The sequence below is a fragment of the Chelonia mydas genome, chromosome 6 (genome assembly GCF_015237465.2).
Source record: "Chelonia mydas isolate rCheMyd1 chromosome 6, rCheMyd1.pri.v2, whole genome shotgun sequence".
Taxonomy (NCBI): domain Eukaryota; kingdom Metazoa; phylum Chordata; order Testudines; family Cheloniidae; genus Chelonia; species Chelonia mydas.
In genome coordinates this window covers 99,400,318-99,418,890 of record NC_051246.2, presented here as the reverse complement: position 1 = coordinate 99,418,890, position 18,573 = coordinate 99,400,318, and the positions used below count along the sequence as shown (strand labels likewise).

General features: G+C 44.5%; 1 long non-coding RNA gene across 1 annotated transcript; it reads right to left on the bottom strand.

Moving 5' to 3' along the window:
* Positions 1–16,133: 16,133 nt before the first annotated feature.
* Positions 16,134–18,301, bottom strand: LOC122466421. The gene is made up of 2 exons (XR_006291881.1): positions 18,166–18,301; positions 16,134–17,179 (listed from the first exon to the last, which is right to left on the bottom strand). It is a non-coding gene; the product is annotated as an uncharacterized LOC122466421 (long non-coding RNA).
* Between the last annotated feature and the right edge of the window lie 272 nt (positions 18,302–18,573).

Genomic DNA, 18,573 nt, shown 5'->3' with positions numbered 1-18,573 from the left:
AACCAGCGGAACAACCAGTGCCAGATCCATTGCCAGCACCGAATCCAGTACTTGCAACCTCAACACCAGAGGGCCCCACCGAACCTGAACTGGCAGCAGCCCATAACCCTACACAAGAGGCTCAGCGGGAGCCTGAAGCCCAACATAGTGCACCAGCGGAGAGCGGTTCACAGTCAAAGGAAACAGCCCCATCCCCTACATCGCTTCCAGAGGGACCAAGCCTAGGTCCACAATCCAATGAGGAACTGATGTCTCCAGCATCAAGGGAACAGTTCCAGACCGAACAGGAAGCAGATGAAAGCCTCCAGAGAGCTTGGAGGGTGGCACGGAGCAACCCCCCACCTCTCAGCTCTTCTAATCAATCCAGGTTTGTTGTAGAAAGAGGACTTTTATACAAGGAAACTCTTTCTGCTGGACACCAGGAAGATTGGCATCCTCAGAGACAGTTGGTAGTTCCAACTAAGTACCGGGTAAAGCTCTTGAGCTTAGCCCATGATCATCCTAGTGGCCATGCTGGGGTGAACAGGACCAAAGACCGTTTGGGGAGGTCATTCCACTGGAGGAAATGGGCAAGGATGTTTCTACCTATGTCCGGTCTTGTGAGAAATACCAAAGAGTGGGAAAACCCCAAGACCAGGTCAAAGCCCCTCTCCAGCCACTCCTCATCATTGAAGTTCCATTTCAGTGAGTAGCTGTGGATATTCTGGGTCCTTTTCCAAAAAAGACACCCAGAGGAAAGCGGTACATACTGACTTTCATGGATTTTGCCACCCGATGGCCAGAAGCAGTAGCTCTAAGCAACACCAGGGCTAAAAGTGTGTGCCAGGCACTAGCAGACATTTTTGCCAGGGTAGGTTGGCCCTCTGACATCCTCACAGATGCAGGAACTAATTTCCTGGCAGGAACTATGGAAAGCCTTTGGGAAGCTCATGGGGTGGATCACTTGGTTGCCACCCTTTGCCATCATCAAACAAATGGCCTGGTGGAGAAATTTAATGGGACTTTGGGGACCATGATACGTAAATGAGCACTCCAATGATTGGGACCTAGTGTTGCAGCAGTTGCTCTTTGCCTACAGAGCTGTACCACATCCCAGTTTAGGGTTTTCACCATTTGAACTTGTATATGGCCACGAGGTTAAGGGACCATTACAGTTGGGGAAGCAGCAATGGGAGGGGTTTACACCTTCCCCAGGAACTAACATTCTGGACTTTGTAACCAACCTACAAAATACTCTCTGAACATATTTAGCCCTTGCTAAAGAAAACCTAAAGGATGCTCAAAAAGAACAAAAAGCCTGGTATGATAAACATGCCAGACAGCGTTCCTTCAAAGTAGGGGACCAGGTCATGGTCTTAAAGGTGCTCCAGGCCCGTAAAATGGAAGTGTCGTGGGAAGGGCCATTCATGGTCCAGGAGCGCCTAGGAGCTGTTTATTATCTCATAGCATTCCCCACCTCTAACCGAAAACCTGAGGTATACCATATTAATTCTTTAAAGCCCTTTTATTCCAGATAATTAAAGGTTTGTCAGTTTACAGCCCAGGGAGGAGATGACGCTGAGTGGCCTGAAGGTGTCTACTACAGAGGGAAAAGTGCTGATGGCGTGGAAGAGGTGAACCTCTCCATGACCCTTGGGCGTATGCAGCAACAGCAGATCAAGGAGCTGTGCACTAGCTATGCGCTGACATTCTCAGCCACCTCAGGACTGAGAACAGGCAAACCATTCCATTGACACAGTAATGCTCACCCAATTAAAGTCCAACCTTACTGGGTGTCTCCTCAAGCTAAAACTGCTATAGAACGGGAGATCCAGGATATGCTACAGATGGGTGTAATCCGCCCCTCTGGCAGTGCACGGGCATCTCCAGTGGTTCTAGTTCCCAAACCAGATGGGGAGATAAGTTTTTGCATGGACTACCATAAGCTAAATGCTGTAACTCGCCCAGACAACTATCCAATGCCATGTACAGATGAACTATTAGAGAAACTGGGACGGGCCCATTTCACCTCTACCTTGGACTTAACCAAGGGGTACTGGCAGGTACCGCTAGATGAATCCGCCAAGGAAAGGTCAGCCTTCACCACACGTCGGGCAGTATGAATTTAATGTACTCCCTTTCGGGCTGCGGAATGCACCTGCCACCTTCCAAAAACTTGTAGATGGTCTCCTAGCAGGATTAGGAGAATATGCAGTCGCCTACCTTGACGATGTCACCATATTTTCGGATTCCTGGGCAGAACACCTGGAACATCTACAAAAAGTCTTCAAGCGCATAAGGGAGGCAGGACCAACGGTTAAGGCTAAGAAGTCAAATAGGCCTAAACAGAGTGACTTACCTTGGACATCAGGTGGGTCAAGGAACTATCAACCCCCTACAGGCCAAAGTGGATGCTATCCAAAAGTGGCCTGTCCCAAAGTCAAAGAAACAGGTCCAATCCTTCTTAGGCTTGGCCAGATATTACAGACGATTTGTACCACAATACAGCCAAATCACTGCCCCACTGACAGACCTAACCAAAAAGAAACAGCCAAATGCCATTCAGCGGACCAAAGAGTGTCAGAAGGCCTTTAACCAGCTTAAAGTGACACTCATGTCTGATCCTGTGCTAAGGGCCCCAGACTTTGACAAACCATTCCTAGTAACCACAGATGCATCCGAGCGTGGTGTGGAAGCAGTATTAATGCAGGAAGGACCAGATCAAGAATTCCACCCTGTAGTGTTTCTCAGCAAGAAGCTGTCTGAGAGGGAACGCAACTGGTCAGTCAGTGAAAAAGAATGTTACACCATTGTCTACGCTCTGGAAAAGCTTTGTCCATATGTTTGGGGACGGCGTTTCCACCTGCAAACCAACCATGCTGCACTACAGTGGCTTCATACCTCCATGGGAAATAACAAAAAACTTATTTGGTGGAGTTAACTCTCCAAGATTTTGATTTTGACATACAACACATCTCAGGAGCTTCTAACAAAGTGGCTGATGCACTCTCCCGTGAAAATTTCCCAGAATCAACTGGTTAAAATCATCCTTGAGATGTGAAAAGTATTGTTATTCTTTGTATACTTGGTAGTATATTTAGAGGTGCATGTGTCTTATTAACTCTGTTTTCTCCTAGAGCTCCAGGAAGAAATCACAGCCAGCGTTTCACCCTATCTGTGATCTGGGGGGCGTGTCATAAATATAAAGGGAAGGGTAAACACCTTTAAATCCCTCCTGGCCAGAGGAAAAACCCTTTCACCTGTAAAGGGTTAAGAAGCTAAGACAACCTCGCTGGCACCTGACCAAAATGACCAACGAGGAGACAAGATACTTTCAAAGCTGGGTGTGTGTGTGTGTGTATGTGTGTGTGTGGAAAACAAAGGGTTCTCTCTGTCTGTGTTGTCTTTTGCTGGGACCAGAGCAGGAATGCAGGTCAGAACTCCTATAAAGGGTTAATAAGCAATCTAATTAGATATGCATTAGATTCTGTTTTGTTTAAATGGCTGATAAAATAAGTTGTGCTGGATGGAATGTATATTCCTGTTTTTGTGTCTTTTTGTAACTTAAGGTTTTGCCTAGAGGGATTCTCTATGTTTTGAATCTGATTACCCTGTAAGGTATTTACCATCCTGATTTTACAGAGGTGATTCTTTTACTTTTTCTTTAATTAAAATTCTTCTTTTAAGAACCTGATTACTTTTTCATTGTTCTTAAGATCCAAGGATTTGGGTCTGTGTTCACCTATGCAAATTGGTGAGGATTTTTAACAAGCCTTCCCCAGGAAAGGGGGTGTAGGGCTTGGGGGGATTTTGGGGGGAAAGACGTTTTCAAGTGGACTCTTTCCCTGTTATATTTGTTAGACGCTTGGTGGTGGCAGCAATAAGGTCCAGGGACAAAAGGTAAAATAGTTTGTACCTTGGGGAAGTTTTAACCTCAGCTGGTAAAAATAAGCTTAGGGGGCTTTTCATGCAGGTCCCCACACCTGTACCCTAGAGTTCAGAGTGGAGAAGAAACCTTGATATCCCCAAATTTTGTTTTCCTTAATTATGATAACCATAGCGATATCCAATCCCTTTTTGAATCTTGTTTTTTGGCCTCAACAAGCAGCAGTGAGTTCCACAGTTTAATCACATATTTTGTGAAAAAATTCCTTTCATCCATTTTGAATCTACCAACCCTTTTATTGTCATTGAATGTCCTCTTGTTTTTGTCATACATACAGAGAGAACAGAAGAAGTGGCTCCCTGTCATAGACCATTGTGCTAGGCGCTGTACAAACACAGAAAAAAAGTCCTTGCCCCGAGGAGCTTACCAACCTAGTGTAAGATAAGAATTATTCCTTTTGTTGCTTACATTCTTTTTTGATGGTTTTTCAAGGGAGTTTAATGCTGTTGAGAAGTGCTGGATTGATGTAAGTATTTATCCACACAACAGAGGGAGCAATCTTGCCTCACATCACCAGCACATCCTCTCTGTCTGGAGAAACTTGCAATGTCCAATGGTGAGAGAGCACGTCAGGCCCAGATCCTCAAAGGTATTTGAGCACCAAACTTCCACTGATTTCAGTAGGTGTTAGGCAGCATTCATTGTTTACTTAATTCTGTACCCCTAAGAAACAGCGTTTGGGGAACACTGAGCTATAACAAGGGGTCCACATCCCAAAGCTGAAATACAGTCAGGGATGTATGGTTTAGAGGCGAACAGTGTGCTACCGTAAATGTGCTGCTGGCATTGATGAAAAGGTGTATTTTGGACAAAAAGCAACAGGTCAGGGAAACAAACAAACAAAATCCCAATAAAAGAAGTACATTCGTGCTACTGACTCGCTCTACAAGGCCAATCTGATCATTGGCTCAGAACTGCTCAAGAAAACTATCTCTCTTTCCATTATCCAAAGGTTCTCAACAGGGAATGGGAACAGTTGTTTGGATTTTATTTCTGGTAAAATTTCTGAATGCTTGAGCTACCCAGTGGGGTGATCCCTGGTGCGAATGTTTATCATTCCCCTTCCATTTCAAACAAAATCACTACAGCACTTTTCAAGCTAAAACGGTAGGTTACCTTTGCTATTAGCCCAAGTACAAAGACTTTAAGGGCCAAATCCTGAACCCATGAAGTAATTTAAGCAAACCTGTCTCACCTGAGGCACTTAACATCTGAATCTTGAGCAAACAAATCCCTCATTAGGCAACAAGGTGTCAAATAGACAGATCCATATAATCTGGGGCATAAACAGTTACCAAAGCCTTTAGAACAAACATGAGGAAAATAGTGGCCGATATTTCAAAGCTGAATTGCAAATTTTGCAGCACAACATTACAAAATATACGAATCCTGCTGCAAATCTCCTGAGTGACTACATTAAGGTGATTCATGAAGATAAAGGAAATTCATCCTTGTCAGCTAGAGATGAGAAGGATAAATTACCTGGGGACAGCCTATTATGTCTGTTCTTAGCACTTTTTAAATTACAGTCGATATTTATTTCTAATAAGTTATAATGTAATGGGGAGGTTCGCATTCACCTCTTCCATAATTCTGCTTTCATTCAATAATCATTTGCTCTTCTCTCTCACCTTTAGTCCAAGGATTTAACAATCCTTTACCAATATTTACTAATTAAGGAACACAACATCTTATGCAGTAGAAACCTATCATCCGTATTTTATTTTTGGGTAAACTGAGGTACAGAGTGATTAAAAGATTTGCCCATAGTCACACAGAAAGTCAAAGGCAAGTTCAGGATTAGAACCTAGGTGTCCTGTGGTAACTAACTGTATCATTGTGTTTCATGCACATTTCCCTTTGACTATCCGCCAAGGTGAGTTAGAGGGTGGAGGCAGAGGCAGGGAAGGCAAAGCAACCCCATGTGGCAAGGGAGGAGCACAGCTGGCAGCCAGCTGCCCTGCTGCTTCCTCCTTCCCTGAGCTGCATAGACACAATGAGAGTGCCAATGCCAGGGGCAGAGCTGTCTCCTCACTGCTGGGTGGCCAGGTCAGGTCTCGCACTACGGAGGTAAAGATAGCAGTGTAAATATTACCGGGCTCTGAAACCCAGAGTGGGGGGAAGGTCTTAATGTTTGGACTCCAGCCAAACCTTTCATGTGTGCCCCCCCATTAGCTACAGCTACCTCGCCTCTGCTCCCAAGCATAAGGGGCAGCATGGGAGAAAGCATGAAGACATGAATATTTCTGGGAGTATGTCTACACTGCTAAAACAAAACACTCTCAGCAGCGAGTCTCAAAGTCTGAGTCAACCGACTCAGGCCCACGAGGCTCATGCTATGGGGCTAAAGATAGCAGTGTAGACATTCCTGCTTTGGCTGGAGCCCAAACATTGAGACCCTCCCCACCTACTCTGGGTTTCAGAGCCTGGTAATATTTACACTGCTATCTTTAGCCCCACAGCATGAGTCCTGTGAGCTTGATTCAGTTGATCTGAGACTCTATTGTTGGTTTGAGGTTTTTTTTCTGCAGTTTAGACAGCACTGTTTCTGACTAATATTTAGTGGAAATGTAGGTACCTGCTAGGTACCTAATTTATTTACCTAAGAAAGTGGAGCTCAAGTGCAATGCCTGGTTTTCATGGAAGCCCCTGTATTAGTCTTAAGTCAATTTGTCAGCTGGGGTTGTGTGAGGAAAAAGAGGTCAAATGTCTTGTCCAGAAGGTTGCACAGTGAATCAGTGGCTAGAACCCAATTAAACCCTGCCCCCCCACCCCCCATGCTCAGTCCTTTGTACAACCTGGTCTCCCCACAGAGTGCAAGTGAAGGGAGTTTGCAAGCTTACACGGGTGGGTGCCAGAATAACCACAGTGTTTGCACGTTGGCATTCGGAGGGAGAAGTGTAGCTCTGAGCCTGCAGTATCTCCCTCAAGAGCTACATGATTTGCCCAGTCTACATTTAATTAACATTTATAAAGCCCTTTAAAGATGAAAAGCTCTCTAGGTGCTAAGTTTTATGATGATTATGACTGTACCTCACAGCTGTGTGCCACATGAGCAGCTGGAAAATCTAGATCGTGATTGCCAGGGAGGTGATGACAGCTCTCTGTCCATAATGCATTTACCCAAGATGCACTTGTGTATCTGTTACAGACCGAGCTTCTCTTCCCCCCCCAGAAATTGTAGTATTTGTTGGTTTTGGCATTTTTGAAGGAAGTGAATATCTCCAGCTAACAGATCTTGGGCCTAATAGAATGCAATGGAGCTACTGCAGGGGGGGATTTGTCCCCATTTGTTAAAGAGAGGGTGGTTAAGCCGTGCTGCAAGGGTTATGAGGCAGCTTGGTAAGAGTGGTAAGTATTATAAGTGGCTGTACAGATAGAGATTTGGACTAGAACAGAAAAGGCAACCAGGTTTCCAAGAGTTTTAATCCTGGCCCTGATGCTGGCTGTATGTGTGGCCTTGAGCAAATCAGTTAACTTCTCTGTCTCCATCTCCTATTCTGTAAAAGGAGAAACAATCATTTCTTCACTGGGGTATTATGTGGATTTTATTAGTTAGGGTACAATCCACAAAGGTAGTTAGGCTCCTAAATCCCATTCTTAGGCACCTAAATCCTGTTTTTAGGCACCACTGCAATCCACAAAACTCCTAACTAACCTAACCTGGCTAACCTAACCCTGCCTATCTCACTGTATGCTTTAAGTTTTGCCTCTGGCCATGTACGCTGCAGCCTCCCTCTAGGTGTCCCAGTGCTGGTCTCTTGCCTGAGCCTCAGAGTGATTTACTGTCTGGGGAAGATAGGTATTCAGCTGACTAAGGTTTGGTCTACACGAGCAAGTTATGTTGGTATAACTGTGTTGCTCTGGGGTGTGGAAAATCCACACCCTGGAATGATGCAGTTATACTGACCTAGCCCCCAGTGTAGGCAGCACTATGTTGACAAGAGGACTTCTCCCATCGATATAGCTACCACCTCTCAGGGAGGTGAAGTACCTACACCATTGGGAGAAGCAATCCTGTTGGCGTAGGTAGTATCTTCACTGAAATACTACAGTGGTGCAGCTTTTTAAATGTAGACGAGCCCTATGTCACATACAGGGGGTCCAATCCAGTAGGCATGCTCAGAGGTCACCTACCAGGTCAGGCCCATTAGGCAAGTTCAAAATAGCCAGGGAAGAAGCTCCCTTATAACCTTTAGTCCAGTGATTAGGGTACTTACCGGGATGTGGGAGACCTTCCCCCATCCAGAGAGAGGTGCAGGGATTTGAACAGGGTTTAGCAACCTCTCCGCTGAATGCTCTAATTGCTAGGCTCTAGAATATTCTGATTTCTGATTTATTGTGTCCTCAATCTCTCCTATTGAAGTTGTTCTACTTTAATTGGCTAATTGAATATTAATTGGGCCAATGAAAGAGTGCCAATGAGATTATAGGATAGTGGCTGGAGCATTTACCTGAGAGGTGGCTAGTCCCTGTTCAAGTCCCTTCTCCCACTCAGGAGGAGAAGGGATTTGAACCAGGGCATCTCCTGTATTCTGGATGAGTACCCTATCTTCTCAGCTAAAGGTATACAGGAGGCACTCCACTGCCTCTTTCTCCTACCACAAGCTGTTTTATGAAGTTAGGTGTGCTTAGAGCTCACCTAGGAGATTGGGCCCTGTATACGACTATCTTCCCCGGCTCAGGAATCGCAAGCAGAGGCAGGAATCTATCTTCATGAGAGGGGTGGGGCTTAGGACACACTCCTCTCTTGGCATCTCCCACTGGCTAGCTTAGGCACCTCCTTGCCTAGTGTGTTGGCTTTGTGAATCGCTTTCTAAAGCGCCTGTCTCTCCTCATTCATTGTATAGGGTGCCTATGTGCTTAACTCAGGCTTTGTCTAGCACAGTAGTGTTCCTATGATTTTCTAGGCACCTACAGGTTAGATGCTGGAAGGTGTTGTGATGCTGAGCATAAGTCCCTTCATAGATCTTGGCCTTCATGTTTCTAAATTGCTTTGAAGATGAGATGTGGTAAGCATTATTAGTATTGATGGGAATTATGTGGAACTACTGAGGACCTACATCTATAACCTTATTCACAGTGAATAGTTCTGTCTTATGTGAATAATGTCATCACGCTCAGCAGGACTGTTCACATTAATAAGTACAACTCACTGAGAGTACGGGCTGAAGAACCAGGCACAGGATAATCAGGAAATGATCTACTTAACTTGTGTGCAGCTGGCTGGTCTTCATTAGGAGGTAAAATATCTGAGTGTTATGGGCTGCATCTGTCTGTCTTTCTTGGCATTCCCCTAACCTTGGTATATGAGCATATCTGAAATCCCTCAGTATGAAACAGAGGACATTTGTCTTCATTAGGAGATTGCTCTTGAGAGTCCATTGCTAATGAAGCTGGGTCTCATTTGTTTTCGAAGTTGTATGTAAACAGCTAGTGTTATTAGTACACAATTACCAGAGAGTAATTATTGACTTACTGTAAATATGGCCAATAAAAATGTTGCAAATTACTACTCCTCGATTCCTTTAATGTATGAATCATATCCACAGTTCATCAGAAAGCACATTTTTTCCAGTGGAAGGTGGAATGATTCTTGTGTTAGAAAAATGTAAAGGGAAAATCTCTTGACTCCTGCCCCACTTGAAAGCAATGTGACTTCTCTGACTGCTGATGCACCATCCATCATTGCATTATATAGTGGCTAGGAGAAACAGAAAAACAACCCCTAGACCTGCTTTAATACAGAGATATTGCATCGTTCAATCAAATATGTGCAGTTGGGTATAACAATCATATCTAGCAGCCTGGCATATATATTTGTAAGAAGCCTAAGGTTAAGCGCTGCTAAAGGGGATTATTTGAATTCTGCTATTAATAAACAACTATGGGTTTCAAAAACGTGAGCTAATAAATCTACAATGAAGAGGAAAAGCCATTTTTTGTAGCTCATTCATGTAAAATGCAAAAGGGTGTTTGTATGTTTTTAATACAACTTAGGAGCCAGTTAAATAGGTTTCTAAATTGAATGGGACTTCTTATAGTTCCATACCATGTAACATGTGTTATGAATGATAATGCTTTGCCCTGTACAGCACTTCACAGACAAAGATCTCAAAATGCTGTGCTAATGTTAATGTCATAGGGCAGCTGGCCCTTTCGGGGAGATGCATGGCAGCAGCCCTACTTGTGACATATCCAACCCTCCTCCCCAGGTGAAAGGTGATTTGGCTGGTGAGCCATGTGGCCCAATCAGGCCTCTGGGGTAGATGTGAGAGCAGCCCTGGGAGAGAGCATGGGTAAAGCAGAGGAGTTCTAGAGAATGGTAGGAAGTTTTCTGAAGCAGACCCTGAAGCACCATGGGAAACTGTAGTGGGAGAGTCTGCTTGTCTGCTGCCTAGTGAGGTGACCTGACCTCCAAACTGTAGAGGAAGGTTGGAAGACTGCATCCTAGCAGAGATACCTTGGATGAAAGACTGTTGTTATGAAGGTTTTGTTTAGAGTTCTGTTTCCTGAAAATCTGTTGCCAGCAGAAAGGTACTAGTGGAGGGAGGGCTGTGGAATCCCTTAGCCAAGAGGGAAGGGTTTGGGCCCAGGAGGCCACCAGAAACTGTGTGAAGACTCAGTAAATTAGTATCCTGAAGACACATTTGTTTTAAATACTTTGGAGTGTGGAAAGTTACCCACACGAGGGAACTGAGGGTTGGGGACCTGCAGATGAGGGTGTGCTTTGCATTTAGCATCCCTGCTCCACTTAATATACAGAGGCTCCCAGCACTGCTGTGAAGTAGGGGTAACTATGGCTAGCCTTACTTTTCAGTTGGAAGAACTGAGACACAAATTTCCACTTGCCCAAAGTTTTTGCCCAAATTTTTAAAAGTGGCCTCTAATTTTGGGATCCAGTTTTTGGACTTTTAGACACCTGGGGAGAGCTGATTTTAGGGGTGGGTGAGCAGAGCTGTTGCCCTGGGTACAAACTTCTAGTGGGCTGAACTGCTGTGCTGTCCGCTTTTTTGTTTGCTCTGCTCTCATTGGCTGCTTTTTTTTTCTGGCTTGGTCACTCTCTGGGGCACTGAAAATGTTTTCTGCCCTGGCTAGATAAACCACTAGGACTATTCATGTGCCCAGGGCCCAATTTTCAGAAGGGCTGAGCATTCACAACTGTAACTAGAGCCAGTTAGAGCTGTGTGCGCTCAGTGCCTCTGAAAATCATGCCATAGGAATCTAAAATTGGGCATACAAAATTGAGGCAATTGTAACTAGAAGCCACTTTTGAAAATCTGAGCCTAAGTGACTTGTCCAAGGTCACATAGAAAGTTAGCGGCAGAGCTGGGCATCTAACCCAGGAATTCTGACTCCCGGCCTGCTGTTTCAATTATTAGGAGATTTGAAGGGGGGAATCTAGGGCTGTTCCTTTGCATTTTTTAAGTGAATTTGCTTCAGACATAATCATAGCCCCTATGAGCTCGTTTTGCTGGCATGAATATTCCCCTTGATGAACTGTGTTAGCAGAACTGCGATGACTCCATGTTCATGAAACCTGAAATGGTCAAGGGTACACAGTGCACAAACTTCCATTTCCTATAGTTACTTATCATTAAAGCTAAGATTTTGGCAGGGAGGTCACTGTGTTTGTGAATTTTAATAAAGTCCATGGCCCCTCACACTGACAGCTGCCGTGAGTCTGACTCCCTACTGCGAGCACTGTGACCTGGCTCATGTGGTTGCAGGGCCACTCAGGTTTGGCATGTCTGCCTCACTGCAGATAGAGACATGGACTCACCAAACCTGAGTTGCACTAAGATCTAGCGTATGGGGTTGTGACGTTCAGAGCAGGGAGCCAGGCCCAGCTCCGTGGGACAGAAGCTGGCACTGCTGGGTGAGCGTGGGATGGGCTTCCTCTCCAACAACGCTTCCCCTCCCCAGGGCATGAGCTTTCTGTGACTATAGGGTTTTTCCCCTGCATCTCTGCTGTGAAATTGACCAAAAACATGCATGACAAAATTGTAGCCTTATTCATCATTCATACTGAAATGTTATGTTCTTGCCACTGCTACTGAGAAATTATTTGTTTTATTTTTCTTTCATTTGATTGTCTTTCTATCACATTCTAAAAAAAAAATCACTGGACACGTGGCTTCCAGCTGCAATACCGGCCCAATACTTTTTCTCTTCTAATGAGTACCCTAGCATCAGGGGTGTCCGAAGCAATGACACAAAAACTACATTGTCTTAAAAAAACAATCCAGCAAAATTTTAGCACCGCTAAAGACTGCCCAGGGCAGTACCTGCCTTCTCCAAAGCTGGTGATACAGGGACCCACCCCAAAAAGAACATTTTGTTCCATTTCCCATGCCTGCAGCCTTTTTTTTCAAACCCTACTCACTTGCAACCTTGCCAGTGGGGAAAAGGGAAGCCTATAACAATACCAAATCATTGCACAACATCATTCATACAAATTGGGCTTACAGAGTTAAAATATCTGGGGAGACAAAATGAAGAGAAATTAGGCAAGGGCAAAAATATATATTTTCAGATGATCTTAAAAAAAAAAAAAAAAAAAAAGTCAGTGAGGCAGAGGAAGGCAGTTCCATAGGAGCTGCAAAAGAGAATGCTCTTGCTACTATATGGTGAGATTGGGTGGAAGGACAGAGAGGAAGCGAGTACTAAATGAACCAGGAGTATGTGTGTGTGGGGGGGAATAAAAATCTTTAAAACTAAGACTCTCAAACATGGAGGTATGAGAGCAGAATGGATTCCTGGCTGAACGCACCATTAATCTTAAGTCATATTTGACGTCTCCTACTTCCGAGTTTCTTCACGCAGTTCCTCTGAGGATACTTCATGCTTGATGACTAATACTATAGAATCTCAGAAGGACCCTTTTGCATTTCTAAGGATATGTTCACAAAGGATTTATAGCATATGTGGTAGAGGTTGCCCAAATGTGAAGTCTTAAATACAGCTGCTCTAGCAAGGCTAGAGAAAAATGAGTCAATAATAGAAAGAACAAGGGAGCCACCTGACAAAGTTTAATTAGGAACAATTCTGTTTCAAATACCATGTGGCCGTGTTAGAGAAAAGGGGCAAAATGATCCCTGTGTTATGGATCATAACTTCAGCAGTGGTTGTTAATGTGAAAGGCTTGGGAAGAAGCGGTGTTGACTAAATTTGCCCCCCAAAGTCAATGCAGCTCTGTGCTGAATTTGCAGAAGCATCCTCCTGGGAACTACAGCAATGATAGGCCAAAACCTGCTCCCACTGAAGCATCTACAAAACTAACTCATCTTCCTTCAAGACCCTCCATTGTTTGCTGGGATGATGATATCAGTTCTAGATTTTCCCAATGATCCCTTTTGGTCTTGGAGTCTAAGAAGCTTACAAAAAAAATTGACAATGGTAGGCTGTTGGTGCATTGTGACCAATATTGTTTCCATGTCTATCTATATCCATTTCTTGATGGAAGGCCTGAGTCTGATGCCCTTATTCACACTGATTGATTTAATTCCAGAATATTCCTATTAGAGTCAAAGAGGCTAGTCATGGAGCAAAAGTAGTAGAATCTGGCCCTTAATGTTAGGAAAAATGTCTGTTCAATTGCAGAGGAGAGTCCCCCATGGAAATGTAGAAGATGCCTTGCCTGAGATATTTGAACCTGGCCTAGACAAAGGACTAAGGAATATACTTAAGGTGGCAGGATTTGATTTAGATTTTTTTGTAATTTCAACTGATACCAATGTTTATTTTTAAGCACTTTATTTTTAATCTATTTAAATTTGCACAGCTGTGGGAAGTTTAAGGGGGCAGACAAGTATTTAATTATTGTAGATGTTGAGATTCAAACACTTTATACCCATTAAAATACAAATCGTCAGCAGCACATGTCAACATGCACAAAGTAAACGGCCTTAAATTAAATTCTAATATGTTCTGAAGCAGCATTTTTGTTGGCCTAGCTGTAATCTGATTATTGATAAAAATTTGTCAGTTTGTGGTTATGATGAATTCAATGTTTACTAACATTTACCCATTAAAACAAATCAAAACCAAGCCTAAATATACCCTAGGGAACAATCCTACATTAGAGATGGAAATGGCCTTTTAGCTCTACTAGTCCCAATAATTTGCTAATGTCTAGGATTGTATGACAGGCCTATGACTTTTGGTTCAAACTATTCATTCACTGAATCTCATTTTGTGACAGACAGGGACTTGGATTTGATTCCCTTCCACTTTTCCTTGGTTACATTAAAAACATCGGAAGATGGCAGCAGAGATTGCTGACTCCTTCACATTTTGTTGCAATATTTGTCCAGCAGGATACAAATGCTCAGTGAAAGAACACAGGGCAGAGAGTTTTTTGTAAAAACATATTGATTTCATTCCAGAAAGATAAATTCATGGACTCTTAAGAGCTTATTCCTCAGTTCATTTTTTAATAGAAGTAATGTAGGAGTTATGAAAGAAAGATTCTCCTGTAATAAAATTCACTATCACATTCACTATCACTTCCATATGTCTTAATGGCAACACTCAGAAAAATAAGATAGCACTTGAGAAAGGCTGTAGATGCATTGCCTCTGTACAGTCTCCCTACCTTACAAATAAGTCATATGTGGGTGCTGTTGCCAAGTTCCCTATAAGAACATCAGACTAGAGAACTGTACACATACATTAGACTGAAAATGAGTGAGATACTGAGGAACTTAATGGAGAGTTGCTGAGCAACTGAAAAATAATTTCAGCAAGTGACTAATGGGACTGGCAATGGTGCCAAAGAAAGAATATTGGTGCCTTTCCTACCCTAGATTTAATAGCAAGTAACTGATAGGATGTGCGTGTAGGTTAACTTGACCTTCTGTTGCATGCAGTGCACGCAGTTCTGAGTTCAGGTACATAGAGACATGTCTCTGCATATCTGGTAAAATGAGTGAGGGAGGATGCCTATATCTTTTAGTTAAGCTGTCAGGCTCTGTAGTGATTCCTGCCCCAGAAAGACCTAGACAATAGTTATTAAGAGGAAGGCTGGATGGAAAGATGATTTATATCTAAAGGCAGGAGACTGGAGAAGATGCAGTAGAATCTGAACTACAGCTTTGGTCCGCCTCACTGCCATTATTGCCCTAGTAGATTTGAATCTGCTGTTCCCTGCTTATACTCCTGCTGCTGCACACTGGAGTTTTGCTGCTCCTGCCTACCCCAGGAAGAGCACTTGCAATCTGTCCCTGCTTCTGCTGCTTTTCTAATGGCCACAGCAGTATCTAGATCAGGGGTGGGCAAACTACTGCCTGCAGGCCAGATCTGGCCCATCAGGGCTTTGGATCTGGCCTGCAGGATTGCCACACCCATGGTGCCACGGGGCTAAGGCAGGCTCCCTGCCTGCCCTGGCCCCATGCTGCTCCCAGAAGCGGCCAGCACCATTTTCCTGTGGCCCCTGGGGGTGGAGCAGAGAGCTCCGCGTTCTGCCCTTGCCTGCAGGCACCGCCCCCCACAGCTCCCATTGGCCAGGAACAGGGCCGATGGGAGCTTCAGGGGAGGTACCCGCAGGCAAGGGTAGCACGTGGAGTTCTCTTCCCTCCTCCCCCAGGGACATGGCGGGGGGCCAGGGCAGGAAGGGAGCCTGCCTTAGCCCTGCCGTGTGCTGCTGCCACCCCAGAGCTGCTCAAGGTAAGTGGTGCCAGGCTGGAGCCTGCACCCCGAACTCTTCCTGTACCCTGCACACCAACCCCCTGCCTTGAACCCCCTGCTGCACCCTGCACCCCAATCCCCTGAGCCCCCTTCTGCACCCCAACCCTCTGCCCTGAGCCCCCTCAGATGCCCCACACCCCAACCCCTTGCCCTGAGCTCCTGCCTGCACACCACACCCCTTCCCACACTCCAACCCCCTGCCCCAGGGCTACATTCATGGACCTGCATGCAATTTCCCCACCTAGTTTGCCCAGCCCTGCTCTAAATGTTCTTGCTTTTTCCTCCAGCACCTCTGCTTCGCTGAGCTGTACGTTAAGTGTTTGTGGGACTCTATTCCTAGGACTAAGAAAAGGGGGAGTAGAAGTGGATGGGTTATTCCCCAGTGACCAAAATGAACTGTTACTCACCTGAGCGATCCCCTTGAAGTCAATGGGGCCACTTGAATGAGCAAAGACTGCTTGCATGAGTATGGATTGAAGTTTTGTATCCACATTACCGTCTATAAAGTTCCAAAATTGAGAGAGAAAAAAAATCAGCTATGTAACAGCCCATGGTGTATGTAGACTGTGCTACTCAGACATGAATTCTGACAGCAGCTTTCTGTGCTTTCCCCTGAAGCACCTCTGCCTCCTCTATTCCCAGTTGTAGCTGAATTCTGCTTATCATATGGACAGTCTGGGGCTAAAGAAGCCTTTGAGCACTGGGTTAATAGTTTCACAGCAGAATATTATTTCTTTTGGCGAATATTGCCATGTACCAGCATTTCACCCTCAGGAGTAACTCAGCTGTTGTAGCCCAGCTATTTCCTAATAGCACAGGAGTAGATCAAAATGTTCATGGCCAATGTATGAATCTGAGAGCAGATGCTTGCAGCTGTAACCTCAGCTCTGGCACATATGATTTGTGAATTTTTTCTTCATTTTGCAGGGTGAGAATGTTGCTCCTTTTTAAACTTAAGCCTTACAGGGAATTATCCAGGCTGCCAGTCAAACTAATGTTTGAGGATTTACATGTACGTGTGCGCGGACTGTAGGTTGGGAGACCTGTGTCCTCTACCCACCTCTACCACAAACTTTAACAGTTCACCCAAGCTCTGAGATTCTGCTTCCCCCATCTGTAAAAAGAGAATCATACTATTTCCCTAGCTTGTTGTGAGACTAAATAAACTATGGTTTGTGAAGCAAATTGAGAACTGGAGCTGGAGTTGAAAGTGCTATCTGCATACCTACCCAGCCATCCCTTGTTCCAGTGCCCAGAACATTAGTGAAGTTGCATAATTTGAGAAGGGTCACTAGCCAGCCACGCTGCATGCTGTTATCATTTTATATGCCATTGGCCAGATTCACAAGCTAGGTTGTTGTCCCTTTGTGCCACTCTGGAGGTACAAAGATGCTATAATCACACTGCAAAAGTCCAGCAGCCAATTCTGGAGGTGAATTCCCCACTGGTGCATCTTCACTGCAACTATATCTTGTGCCTCCATCCTTTATGCCAGGATAGGGGCATGGTGGTGGTCCTGGTATGCAAGTTGTCCAACATAAAGCTGGTTGCTGATGACACATTGGGCTATATTATTTCCTCTTCCAGATCCCTGGTTATTATGTTTCATCTCAGTGGAGCTAGTTCATGGTGATACATGTGAGATTCTTATATTGGTATGTTTTTTTTTTGACCCTCTAAATTGAAGATTTCTAGTGTTGGGGAAACCTCCAAGGGGTTATGTGTTCAAGGTGAGAATGGATTTGCTCCCAAAATGGATGGACTTTTCTGATTGTTCTCTAAAATATTCAGATATCTTGAGTACGTGCTATTGCTCCTGGTCTATCCCAAAGCACAACAGAGTGCTTCCTTTCTTGTTTGATTTAGGCTCTTCTGGTTCAGCCGGAATCCAGATATCTATCCCAAAGCACAACAGAGTGCTTCCTTTCTTGTTTGATTTAGGCTCTTCTGGTTCAGCCGGAATCCAGATATCAATCCCCAACGTTTTTGTTCAACATTTGGGTGAAGATTCTGAGCAATTGTTTTATATGAACCCTAATTATAGTCAAAGTGGCAAATTGAAATGGTTCCTTTTCTCATTATCTGCTGTTTAAAATATGCCCCTTCAAGACTGTCTGGCCATGTATTATGCTGTTATGTGTAGATATAAACATAGGGGACAGCCTTTTAAACCCCAAGCCATAATGGCTTCATCCCACTCTGTTACATCTTGTCTTGGATCTTTTTATACTGATGCCTTTAGAGTGAAATTCACTTCACTGAAGGGGCTGCATACAAGTACCTCACTTTTAGGGTCACCAAGATCCCCTGGTATAATTTTTGGCTACTCTTGTAGGGAAGCAAATGAGTCATTGTTTGACCAGCACAGCTGTTGTAGACCTAAGGCTAATTTTTTTAAATAAACTGTTCTGGTTTAAAGAAGTCCACCATTAACCACTTATCTTTCAGGGTTAGATCGTTGAACCCCTTACTCCCAATAGTAGGGTAATGGGGTTGTACTTAATTCTCATGAGTGCCCCTTGGCCAAATGCACACACTTACACTCTCTCTACCTGTTTAGTGGTGGGTCTTTGCTGACTCAGCCCTCCAGCCAAGTCATACACAATCTGTCTGTGAGATAAAAGATAAGCAAACCCCTTTCAGAGTACAAGCCCAACAGGGGCCTCCCTGAGTGCCCTCTTCAATGTCTCCCAGTTTGTCCCTGCTCTAGAATAGAGCAGTGCCCCAGGATTCTTTCCTTGGAGGCCATGTCTTCACCCTTTTAGGGCCTTTCTGGCCACAACTCTCCAGCTGGGCCACTGCAGTTCAGTTCCTTCCACTAGAGGTGCCTCAATGGGCTGGCTACTTCCCTGCTGTGGCTAATGGGGGGGTGAACACTACTCCAGGTCCCAGCCCAGGGATCCTGTCCCATGCCCCTTTATTTAAGTCACATCACTGCTCTAATTCTCTGGGTCACTTCC